This window comes from Anoplophora glabripennis, unplaced genomic scaffold (genome assembly GCF_000390285.2).
Source record: "Anoplophora glabripennis isolate ALB-LARVAE unplaced genomic scaffold, Agla_2.0 scaffold34, whole genome shotgun sequence".
In the NCBI taxonomy this organism is placed as follows: domain Eukaryota; kingdom Metazoa; phylum Arthropoda; class Insecta; order Coleoptera; family Cerambycidae; genus Anoplophora; species Anoplophora glabripennis.
In genome coordinates, this window is record NW_019426074.1 from 1711078 (window position 1) to 1723090 (window position 12013).

Sequence of the window (12013 nt, forward strand, 5' to 3'; positions counted from 1 at the left end):
ATGGAGGACATTTTCAGCATTTGCGACATTGAGTTTATTTTTGTAAATTATCTAGTTGTTTCAATTTCTAAATGAAGAAAAACTTGCTATTGAAAAAATAAAACTTGTTTATTTGGTATGGCTGGATTCGGTTTTCTATAAGCTTTTCAACGAGCCCCCTCATGCCTCATGTTTCCATTTGTAAAAAAAAGTAGGGGTAGCTGGGGGTTAGGGGGTTGAAGAAAAATTAATTATTATATAACCGAAAGATGGGAAAAAATCAAAATCAGTTAATCGTGTTTCGGCGTTTTAAAAAAAAATAACTGATTCAAGACATGGATTTTATTCCATACTTCTGGCCATCCCTGAAGTGTATGCGTTATTGAACAATATTTCTCAGAGAATGGCAATATATAATATGACGAATGGGATTCATTAATCTATAAAGAAGCTATAAATTTCCATTTCTTGAAAGAACTTGATTTATCAGATGCTCATGGAAGTGTGATATGTAAAATGGGGACCAATATGTATATGGATACTTCAGGCATGAGAAAAAATACACAAACATGTTATTTTCATATTAAATCCATGTTTGATCGATAATCATTAATCACATTTTATTTAAAGAAGAGATATAAGGCAAAGTAAAATAGCGGAATTTGATGATATTTATTGTGTTTGATCGATCTTTATCTTTGATTAGTCATATAGAAGTGGATAATTTGCCATTTCATTGAAAAAAAGTAAAACAAAACATACAGCACGCCATCTGGAAAGCTCAATAAAGCTTTTGAGGTAACAGCATTTCAAATTTTTCTTGTTTTTTTTCCGAATTTTTTTGTCGTAAAACATCAAACTGGATTTATTAGTATTGCATAGATTTGTCACATTGTAAGGGATTATTTTTGTAATAAATTATATTTCTTCTAATCTATTTTTAGCTATAACACTAATATTGTTAAAAAGTTTTATATTAATTTTGATATAGTACTTATGATTTTTCTTTTAAAAAATTTGTATAGATGGTAGATGTATTTTATGTCGGTAGTTAAATGTAAAATTTTTAATTTATTATTAGTTACAACGGTATTCCTCATTTAATTTCGATTTTAATTGTTTCTACATCAGTAGGTACACGAACAAATAAAAAATATATTAACTAAATTGACTTAAGGTACCTATCCCAAATTGCTGAAATACAAAGTGAAACAAATATCTGACTGTATTCTGTTTGACTTGAGATATCGATTTTATGTTTTTATAAAAGCGTTTTTTATGGAATAAGTGTATAGCTATAATTAATATGAAAAGGCTTTGTAAGTAATTGTGGTTTTATGGATGATAAATAAGAAACTTACTGCATAATAAACTTTTACTAATGTATACCAACACAAAAAAATGTTGAGTCGTCAATACCTTTATATGTTGGTCTACAAAATAGTATTAAAATGTAAGTGCCATTTCTGCCGCACAAAGTCAAAACCTTGTAATTTTGATTGCTACAATTATTATAAATTATTATCGATATTATGAATTCTAGGGCATACCTACTTGGATTGCTTCTTGACCTTGAAAACAAGTATATTAGGTCCGTCTTTGCCTGTTTTAAATAATTGGTTTATTTTGAAATATATAAAATATCGAGTTACTATAGCGTAACAAAGGTGCAAAAAGCAGAAAAAACAGTTAGAAATGGTAAACACCGCTGCAGTTGTAAATGACAATGACACATTTTTGAACAATGTTTGTCTTAGATAATGTTAGTATTTATATTGTCAAGAGGTTACGATTTGATAGTTACAAAGATTATTGAATATTATGGTATAAGTATAAGAATTTCAGTGCAAACTACAATTAATTTATAACATTTAAACTAAAAATTAAGGAAAACGAATACAATCCTCATTTGAATTCAGTCTTTAAGTATAGTTTGTGACAATAAAGTAAACTGTCAGTTGTTTTGTAGAGAAAAATACTGAAGAACATCTATGCCGGCTTGTTTTTTGTTCGTCTTTGCAGAAAATTAAAATTACTAAATAGTTCAGTGTCTAAATGTTTAAAATATTTTGTCTGCAGAAAATATCATAACGAGCGTTCAAATAAAAACGTGGTCGAAGTTGGCTCTGACACATTGGACGTAGGGAGTAGCTTATAGCGACCAACTTAACCTCATTTCACAACGAGCTGTATAGCAGCTGTCAGTTTCAATAACGTTAATTACTATATAACTTTATTTTAAAGAATAATCGTGATAACAATAACAAACAATTAAAGGAGCTGCGGAAAGTGTCCCCCTCCTTGTTATAACAATAAATTAAAGCAGCTGCTGAAAGTGTCCCCCTCCTTGTTCCAAGCACTTTGCACACCTGTTCCTCAAAGAATTAAAGACATTTTCTAAGATGCCGGGGTATTGTTAATTTCTCGAATCTTGTCTATAAGTCGAGCCTGCAGATGGTTTAAATCAGGAATAGGCAGTTCAAAAATAGTGTTTTTAAGGTAAGGCCACAAAAAGAAATCACACGGCGTAATATCACATGACCTCGGTGGAAATTCATGTTCAGCATTGAGACTTATTAGTCGATTTTGGAAAACTTCCCTCAACATATTCATCGTCTCGCCTGCCGTATGTGCCCTTGCGCCATCTTGTTGAAAGTAAAAGTTTGTAATTTCGTTTTCTTCCAGCTGGTTAACAAAAGGAGCGATAATTTCTTCTCTATACCTTTGCGCAGTAAGAGTACCACTAAAAAAAATAGGTCCATAAATCCTCCTTCGATTGAGAGCACACCAAACTCCAATTTTTTGAGCGTGTAGAGGGCCCTCGACAAAAAAGTTATCTGGTTTTTCAGAAGACCACATTCTCATATTCTGTGAGTTTACGTAACCACTTAAATGAAACCAGGCTTCATCAGAAAAAAAGGTGATATTATGAAGTTCACCGTAGTTGTTTAAAAACCATTCACAAAATACAGCCCGTCGCGGAAAATCAACTTCATGAAAAATTTTGTACTCACAACGCCGGGAAATTGATTTTGAAATTCTATGAAACATTCCTCAATAGAATACTTCCATATTCCATCAATCTTGCGTCCATTTCTAAAGTAGGACTCTATGATAAACACTTTTTGTTCTTGAGAAAACCATTTTAAACGCTTTTTAAAACGAAAATATTCAAATTGATAGCGGCGATATAGCGCTTTGACAGATGACGTTTAAGTTCATTTGCTATACGCTACGCCCTACGTCCAAATTTTCAGAACCAACTTGACCACGTTTTTATTTGAACGCTCGTTATAATGCTGGGGGATACAGAAAAGCACACTTTTCTCGAGGCAAAGAATGGCTTCAACCACTTGACGAATAGTGTCACTTCTTTTGTCAATTTGCCATTATTTATGAGTTTAACGCTCTTATTTACCTATGTTGAGTCGTAGATAACACAAAAATGTGAATTGTAACAGAATTGCAGTCCGTTACAGTAATAAGAACAATTAGATGGATTCAAATATGCGGTTGAATTTCTAATGCATTTCTTGTAAATAATATATACAACATTTTCGTATTAATGAACAGGAAGTTTATCTGAAAATGTCACAAATAATGAGATTAATAAATAAAAGATAACATCACCTAATTACTCGAATAAGAGTAGATCCTCTAGAGAAACGAACTCATTTTAAAGTAAGATCACGTTATAAATAAGGAGCCTGAATAATAACTGTATTTAAAATTGTATCACTAACCAACGAAGAACGTATCTTTGAGATGTAGCATTGTTTCCCAGTTTTCGTGAATTGGTTTCTACGTAGGCAGACTCCTTTGAAAAGAGGCAAAAAATGCACGTCAAATTACTACTATTCTTTACAGTTCCCTTTGTTTTTGTTCTGCTCAGCGGAAAGTGGAAATTACAGTATATATGCTTCAACGCAAAACGTACAAGTTTAATTTCAAACTGCCGTAGAAAGTTGAAACACTTGGTTTCTGGAAGGGAAAAGATAATAATTATTAGGAACGACATTAGGATGGTAGGATGTTTTTTGTAGGTACAAATGACGAGAAACAAATGTGCATGGATAAAAATTGTGGAAATTCACATAGACTTTTTACACACTTGTAATGATTTGTATACACAAAAGATGTAAATACATCATACATTGTGTAGAATTACATGTTTGAGAGTATGTTTCCTTTTTGCGATGTATTCTTATCTTTTACATTTTAAAATGTATTATTTCTAATACTTTACTATTTGTTGAGGCTACACCAATCAGATTAATCATGTAATGTGATTATCAGGCGTGGTGTTACCGCACGTGTGTAGAGAACTGTGCTACTTGTTCAGTCGGTACGTTTAGTTTCATTTGTGGTGTAATCATATAGCACATTGTTTTAACTAAATACAATGTTATAAATAAGTAATGGTAAATAAATAACATGACTTTGTGTAAATTATATAAATATACCTAAGTACATATCTTTAATTTAAATTATTGAAGAGTATGAGAAATATCAATAATAACCATATTGAATATTGCCTAACCTTTATTCATTTCCAGATTGTAGCTTACTATTTAAGACCTATTTCACTTATTATTTTACTTTCATTAAATTTTGTTTTCAGTTTAATGCACTCAAGAAGTGCTCATTGCTTTCGAAATTGTTCAAAACCACAGTATAACTTTTCCCAGAATATACATGAAGAACGTTTTTCGTTATACTTAATTATTTTAAATTAGAAGTCAATTTTGTGTAAGAAAATGTATGTCATTTGATTTAGATAAGTAATGTCTATCTAAGGTTAATTCAAGTTTTATACGCTTTTCGAGAGTATGGAAACGTACTTGGCAGCTCATTTTTAAATTTAAACATTAAAGGATAAATATGTTACTAAAAAGGTGTGTAAAATCAAATATATACTTTGTCCTTAAACAAATAGGGAGTTTTATTTACAGAGATTGCTTATTACATTTTTAATTTTTACTGACTTTTAATTAATTTAAATCTACTATACCAAGTATTTCAGTGTACTATTATTTTAAGAAAGTTGTTTAATTAATTGGTTTAAATAATATTCTGTATTATTTATCTTTATTATAATTCAAAAATTTATATTTTGCTTTAAAAAATTTGTGTTATTTCCTGCACTAATAAATCTTCTTCAATGTTTTTAATGTTATTTTCCCTCTAGTTACGTACGTCGTGACCTATCTAGGAAAAATACGTATGTTAAAAAGGTATTAAAAATATTACAAAATAATAATGCTCAGATTTTTTTCTGCTTAAAAATACTACGCAGTCCTGTTTCTCAGTAAAATTACATTTTAGGTGTAAGTATACATATATTGATAATGTAAATTTACTTTTTGAGTGAATTACACAAACAGTGTAAAATTACATACTTAATGTAACTTTACTTGTATCACAGTTTAAAATATATTAATCTAGATTCTAGACTGTGCTTGTATGTTGTAATTTTACGTTACATATGTGGCGTCAAAATAACCAATGATCCGATGTGTAATTTTAAATAATATGTATATACGAGGTTCTTTTAGTTTTTTATACAGATAAAAAATATTCATCCATACTTTTATCGTAATATATAGTATCGTGTAGCTATTGTACAGCGTATTTTAAATTATTATTATTTTTTAATTTACGCTATGATCAACTAATTTACCGACAACATGTCTTTAATATTAAATAATGATTTGTAGTTTATCTTAACATTATAATAGTATATTAAGCACAACAGTATATTTTATACATTATACATATAACATCTCATAACCAATACTTCATTCATTATACTACTTATTTTTGTTTCAGGTAAGTGTTTACTGCCTCATGTAATTTTGGAATGTGCGGTAAGTTTTTAGGTTCACATTTTCAGGTACATAGATACATATTTATGTATAAACATTTTGTAAAATAAACAAGCAATAAACTAGCAAATTTTAACAGATTACATAAAAATACATACATAAAAGTAAAAGATTGTCGGATGAAATATGATTTTTTTCGGAAAATCGGAAAATTTTGCGATACATAAAAAATCTTCTCACTAAGAGGCCCCATTTAATTCGTTCATTCTCGACGATTATTCTTACCGAGTGAAATTGCTCCGAATAAAATGTCGGTTTTCGCAAACAGACGGGTGAAATCATCGTAAATGAACGAAGTGTATATGTACGGGTCTGTTTAGGAAATAAACTTTATTTTTTTAACTTTATTATTAATTTTATCCATTATTGCTCCTTGTCTCCTTCAAAATGCTTCTCTCCCCTATTCATACACTTTTCGAAGCGGTGTTTCCATTTCGCAAGTAGTTCTGGATAGCTTCATTTGAAATGGCCTTTAGAGTCTGTGACGAATTTGCTTTAATGCCACCAATAGTTTGAAAACGGCGTTATTTCCGCACCGATTTTAATTTCGCAAAATTTTACGTTGCATCGTTGTTCCAGAAAATCGCACATTTGAAAAATCGTCACTAACACTTAAACACGTTGCACTCGAATAACAATATCACGAAAATTAATTGAGATATCAACTATCCAAGAACAGGTGGTTACAAAGGAAGTTATGCGCAACGGAATGCTGCAAACCGCATATCACTAAATATCTCCATTAGCGCGTAGTTCAAAAAGTTCGGTTATTTTTTGAACAGGCCTCGTATATGAAATTTCTAAGATATTCTCTACACTATTTGAAATTTTACGCTTTATTTCCATTTAACTACACCTCTGACGTTGAAGCTGGTGTTATAAACGGTGGAATAGGTATATTTAATTTATTTCAAAGACGTACATCAAGATATATTTAATTAGTCCGCTATGTTTTATTTGAAAATACTGGATGTTTTCGAAGAATTTGTGTAGGGAAATCTGCTTAAACAAACTTCCGAGAATAAGATCAAAAAAATTCTCAGGATCCGCTTCGCTTAATTCCAGCCATCCATTGGGTTTACTTCCCCGCCTTTGTTTGTAATTAAAACGTATTCATTACAGTGCAGAAATAATGGATATTTTCTGTCCATATAAGATTTGAAACGAAACGCCAGGCCGTAGTTTTCTTTATTTAGTGGTTTTCTTTTGCAAGAACAAATGCGGCCGCCAGCCTAAGACGTACGATTTAATTTAAAGAACTTATGAGTCCACAAAGGCGTGGTGTTCATAGCAGTTATGGGATTTTATGTATTTTGTGCGTCAAACTGCAAGCAGTAGTTCGAAGGAAAGTAAATAGATTTAGAGAATTTCAGGATTTAAATGCAGTTCTCTAAACATGAAGCTTTTTCAGTTTTCTACACGAATACCTAATCTTTAATTTCGTTTAATAATAAATTAATTCAGTTATGTATTCAAAGCGTATATTAATAAATTTTCTAAAGTTCAAGTTAGAGAAACAAGAACAAGTATAATGCCGAATGAACCAATTTCGACACTTTTAAACAGGGTTGCGAATTTTCTAATTAAAAAATTTTAGATTAAAAATTAAATTTTCAATTTTTAATCCCAAAATGGGAATTAAAAATTGAAAATTTTATTTTTAATCCCAAAATCAGGATTAAAAATTGAAAATTTAATTTTTAATCCCAAAATCGGAATTAAAAATTGAAAATTCAAGTCTTAATCCCAAAATCAGAATTAAAAATTGATAACATATTTTTTAATTTAAAAATTGGAGTCACAAATAAAAAAAATATTTTTCAAATCAAAAGCTGGAATGGAAAGGGACAAAAAAAGGAAAGATTTACATATTTCTAACTGAAATACTATAATTAAAAGTAATTAAATGTAAAGAAGACAAAAAGTGTTAAACTATGAGGAAATTTTATTAAAAATAAGAACAGGTATTTAAAGACATTTTACATTAAATTTAATAATTATTTTTTTAAATTTGCTTTAGCAAGTATTCTTTGCTCAAAATGCTGATTATTTAATTTATTGTATTTTGCCAAATTAAGCATTGTCGCATTACTCGACGGATTTTCGACGGAGGCAGAAGATGGTAAAGGCGTGTTGTATCTTAAGAATGTTTTTTTTTATTTCTGGAAAGCGTTCTAAGATGCTAAGTTGACAGTCCGAGTTTTTTAAATATCTAGTCACTTCTGCAGTTACCTCCCCCTGTGACAATGAGGGCCGAAACTCGTCAATGGTATCATCCGGAGATCCAAAGTCAAAATCTTGAATTTCTTCTACACTATTAGTGCTTGACGACTGTAAACAAGTCGTGCTAAAATATAAACTTGAATCTTGACCGATACCTACGTTCTAGTAATTTCTCCGGCAAGGTTACCTCTAGAGTATTGAAGATGGCGCTGTGCGAGCTCTAGTTCTCTAGTTCCGAATGGTAGCACACGAAGTGCACAAGCGCGAAATAATTTAAAATTCAACTTGGGATTAACACTTACTTTCTATTTTTCAATCCTGTATTTAGGATTAAAATTTTTATTTTTAATTTTTAATTCGATTGTTGGGATTAAAAATTTATTTTCAATTCTTCAATCCGATTTTTGGGATTAAAAATTTATTTTTAAATTTTTAATCCGGTATTTGGGATTAGAAATTTGAAAATTATTTTTAATTAAAATTTTTGGGATTACAAAATGAAAATAAATTTTTAATTTAAATGTTAATTCAATTATCTTTTTAATGCAATATTTGCAACCTTGCTTTTAAGAGCTTTCACCATATTGCCAATAGAGTCCGAGATTGGTAAATTATACTTAACTGCTGGGTGGTGTATAACGTTTTATCTGCTCCCGTAGTTCTTTATGGTTCATGAAATAAAGATTAGGTTTTATTTTTTGACATTTCTTAATCAATTCATTTTGACATTATTCGAAATCTTGCAAAGTCGCTTTGGTTGTTTGGATTTTGTCGTTTCTAAAGTGTTTATAAACAAAGCTACATAAAAGTTGCAGTTTTGCTGGTTTTGAATTATTATTTCTAAACGAGTGATTTTCAAATAGAAAGTGCAGCAAATGCTGCCTGCGAATTTTTATTGCACGAGAAGTCGAAAGTGCGCTACGGACGAGCATATAGAAATTTCAAAGAATGGTGCCGGAGCAAAAATACTGGTGTTTCTGAAATATTTATATTTATTTGTTCATAAAATATACATTTATAACTAGAAATCGCGTTTCTCCCTAGGGAGGTAAGTTACCTCACTTACCTCCCGTTGTCCATAGCAACTTCCACTTCTACGTTAAGATCCACTTACCTCCTCAAAAACAATTAATTAATAATCTATTTACTATAGTGGGAGCAAATAAAAGTAGATAAATTATCAGCAGTTCGATTTTTGAAACAAATTAAATTCATTAATTTACAATTTTTTGTGGTCTAACAACTTTATTTGTGAAAATTATTAATTTATTCAGTTTTTTAGCTGAATAGTACTTTCCTGTAACTTCTATTTTTTTCAGTTACAAAACAAATTTAGGCATATACAAGGTGTTTTATTCAGTAGTCTGAAATATTTTACATTAATTTATGAAAATAGTTCATATTAACGTATTTATTCATTTTTCTTTTTTTATATATCTTCATAATTTAATGTTTTCTTTATCTCAAATTTTGAACGATTAGATTGCCTATTAAAGGGTATGTTTTATTGGAAACTAAAATTTAATTTTACTATTTACCAGGGACCATAGCATCCAATTATTTAAAAAATAATATAGACACCATTGACATTTATAATTTTGTCGGCAGTTTTTTAATCGCTGTTCATTTCTTGGCAAAAGAGGACTGTTAGCATTTCTTATTTGATGGGTAGTTCTGGAGAAAAATGTTATTTTATTAAAATTAATGCAATAATGTGTGATCAATAAATAATAATAAAATTTAGAAAGATAAAAGTTCTTAGAAATAAAAACGTTATTCGATATTACGGACAACAGTGAAAAACGATAATCTTCCTTTATCTCCTAAGATATTCAAGATATCCAGATGCAATTTCAGCCGTTTGATTGTATTTTAAAACTGAACAGGAGACGTCTTAATTATTTTTTGGTTATACCACCCTGGTGTGTTGTTTTTTTTTTTTTGAGTTGTCGGTAAACCATATTTTACATATACACTAATATTATTACCTTAGATGATTATAACATTTTTCATGGCTAAATTAATTTACAATAAAGTACAAATTAATTCTTTTGTTAGTGGATATAAATGTGATGATGTCGCGATTATTATTTTCAATAATTTTTGAAAAATGTGTTTAAAACTAATTCTTCCTAGTAGAATATCTAGATCTTTAAGTTGTTTTGTTTCAATAAAAAAAAACATCGTAAAATCGTACAAAACGTTCAACATTTTTGGATGACTAAGCTGGTATGATATGTAGAAAAGGCTTCTCATTGTATGAATTTTGTGGATGGTTGCTTGTGAAGAATGTGGAAAATTTTTAACAAACGATTTACTTATTGCAAAACCTGTACTAAATAAATTAATCTTGCTTTCCGATTTAATGAAGGAAATAAATAATTAATAATACATAGTTAGATTAAAAATACCATTTCATGTTTCCGTAAAACGATTTCAATTTATTACATTTTTTTTATCAAGACACTTTCCTGTTATGCAAAAGGGAATTGTGACAGGTACTTTTATGAAAGTAAAATGATTGCATTAAGTTGTCAAGTTTAAATTATAATATAAAGAAATATTTACCTTTCAACATTTTGTCCGAATAAAACGCTTGTTAAATTTATAAATATATTATAATTTAATATGTTTATCTTGATGTTTTGCCAAATTGAACTCTCGAATTATAGTCTTTGAATGTTTTCTTTCAAATGATTTATTTAACGAACTTATCTTGATTATCAAAATATTTGTTTCGAGATTTATTTAATTAACAAATAATACGAATTTGTCATTCAGTCCATATTTTTGGTTTTTCTATGTATACCAATTACTCGGGGAGTTCATAAATTTTTCTAAATTTGTAAACGGAAATATAAATCTACGGCCTCGTCTACGGCTTTGTGGAATCCGTAGGCAGATCCAGAAATAATAAATCTCGATGAATACAAAGCACGCGGAAACTTCATAAGAAAAAGAAACTTGTGAAGCTATCCATTTCAACAAAAAATTTCCGTTGTTTTTTAGAACTAACTTAAAACTGATGTATGCCCATTAAATTCAAATTATTATTTTGCGTCTAAACTTGTAGTCTCTGTTATGCTTATTTTTAATTATGCGTTTCCTGTGCTCTGTAAGGTTAATCTTTATTACAGACATCATTTTAGGATTATTATATTTACGCCATTGTTTTGTTGAAAGTTTAAGGACTAAGTGTTTAAACGACTTCTCCTCGTAATTCCCTGCACGTCTTCAAGCTCCATTAAATTCGTAATGAACTGTTGCTGATGGTTTACAGCAATTAGTGCAACATTTTCTGTTAACATTATATTTGTATTAAAATCGCTCTCTCGGGAAAATTATTTTAAAGTTTGAAAATTGTTTTTGAAATTATTATTTGGTTTAAGGGGGCGATTTAGTATGTATATTTTTACCGTGTAACAGAGCTTCAGATGAGGACACAAATCATCGAAGAAACTAACATAATTGAATATTATTATATATCAATGTATTCGCAATGGTTCCCGCTAGTGAGTGAGATAAATTTCAATGCTCATGAGAACAGAAGAATAATTTAAATAAATGCCAAAGTACCTCAATTTTAACCATACTGTTAGTCTGTCAATATATTGCATTTACGACGGAACTAGGTCAGGCACAATAACCAAACTACTTCACTCACTAGAACGGACACCTAGGATCATTTGTATTTAATTTTCAGATTAATATTTATTAATAATTCTATAATTTGTGTCCTCAAGTAAAATGACAACATTTTACACACGACTCCATTTTTATTATGTATCTAAACCAGAATTGTAGAGATCTGGACACAAGTATAATTAGTTTGTATACTCTGTCACAGGTGTAGCTACCCTTGAAAATGAAAATGAAAACACAGAGTTGGTTTATTATAAATGCGTCCTAAAATAAAGCATAATGGT